Below are 1324 nucleotides of genomic sequence, written 5' to 3'. Positions count from 1 at the left end.
ATAATATTTATCAAGCACCCCCAGAAGCTGAGGTCAGAAGGCTCTCAGGTCCTGATAGGGTCCCTCAATCAAGTGGCAGCCCCTTGGGTCTATGTGTACACTGGGCACAGCGAGGGGAGAGGAGAGGCCTTCAGGTATGGCAGTGGGCACCCACAGACCACTTACTGATTTAACAGAACAATGCTGGAACATCAGACATAAACCCACCCACAGCAAACCAACAAGAGGGAATGGGCCGATCAATCCTGAGCAGCCATGCCCAGGAGAGTTAGACCTCCCTTCCTGAGTCCTAAACTCACCTAACCCTACCACCTTCCCTTTTGGGGGGAGGGCGGTACAGGAGGATCAGACTCAGGACCTTGCAAATGCGAGGCAGGCAGGTGCCACTGAGCTAAATCCCCTGCCCCTTCACTTCCTGAAAGCGTATGCAGTTGTTTTACTTTTGCAGGGCTGGGGGTTGGACCGGGGGACCCGGCACGTGCTACACCAGCCCGAAAGGCCTCACTAGTGGGGCCTTGGCCTCCAGGGCGCACGGTGCATGCGGCCTGTGTCCCCCAGCACTGCGCTGAAGGGCAGACCCGTCCGACGGCTGCAGAGGGTGCAGGCCAAGGAAGCACGACAGGGCCTTGCCTTGCACCTCAACGCGCTTCTCAGATTCCGTTCTTAGTTCTTAAATGCGGATCATATTCCTTCTTAACTGCTTTATGATGCGGTGGCGGCCTCACGGGCCAAAGCTCCCAGAGAAACACAACGGGCGACTCAAAGTCAGGGCTGTAGGCTAGCAGCGTCACGTGCTACTCTGCACCACTCAAATACGAACCTGCCACGCGCTCACACCTCCTGTGGGAGAAGAAAAGGCCAGGGTTGGCCTAATATGGAGGGGAAAGCCCGAGCAATCTCCGAAATGAAAACCTCGGAGAGTGACACCCGCGGCCAAGCGGCCTGCCCACTACTGCTACCCAGCCCGGTCCGCGTCCGGGACCAGAAAGGCTGAGCGGATCCAGTCGCGTGCGCCCTCTCGCGGCCGTCGGCGGACACTGTCTACTCGGAGTGCGAGGGGCGGAGCTGATGCGGAGACCAAGGTGAGGGGGTGTGGCCTTCTCGCGTGAACTGATGGCGTCATCGGAGCGACGGGCCCGGAAGGAAGTAGCGTGCTGAGTAGTGTGTAGTGGTTTCTGCGGTTGCACGCGGGTTCGGACGAGTACGGAGCGCCTGAAGGGACAGCCTGGTACGCGGCCCCCGCCCCTTCGTGCGCGCACCGGGCTTCGCTGTGGCGCCTAGCCCGAGCTGAGTTGCGGGGCTCCGGGGCTGTGGTCCCAGCAGC

At 60.3% G+C, this 1324-nt stretch overlaps 1 protein-coding gene across 1 annotated transcript in view; it reads left to right on the top strand.

The window, feature by feature from the left end:
* The first annotated feature begins 1126 nt into the window (after positions 1 to 1126).
* Erlin2 (ER lipid raft associated 2) overlaps positions 1127 to 1324 on the top strand; it is a 15838-nt gene continuing 15640 nt past the window's right edge. The window contains exon 1 of the mRNA XM_010604687.3: positions 1127 to 1228. The gene's annotated coding sequence lies outside the window, so the exon portion shown is untranslated. The remainder of the gene's footprint in view (positions 1229 to 1324) is intronic.

This window comes from Fukomys damarensis, unplaced genomic scaffold, assembly GCF_012274545.1.
Source record: "Fukomys damarensis isolate Sample0158 unplaced genomic scaffold, DMR_v1.0_HiC HiC_scaffold_18, whole genome shotgun sequence".
NCBI classification, from domain to species: domain Eukaryota; kingdom Metazoa; phylum Chordata; class Mammalia; order Rodentia; family Bathyergidae; genus Fukomys; species Fukomys damarensis.
This window is presented reverse-complemented; position numbering and strand designations above follow the sequence as displayed.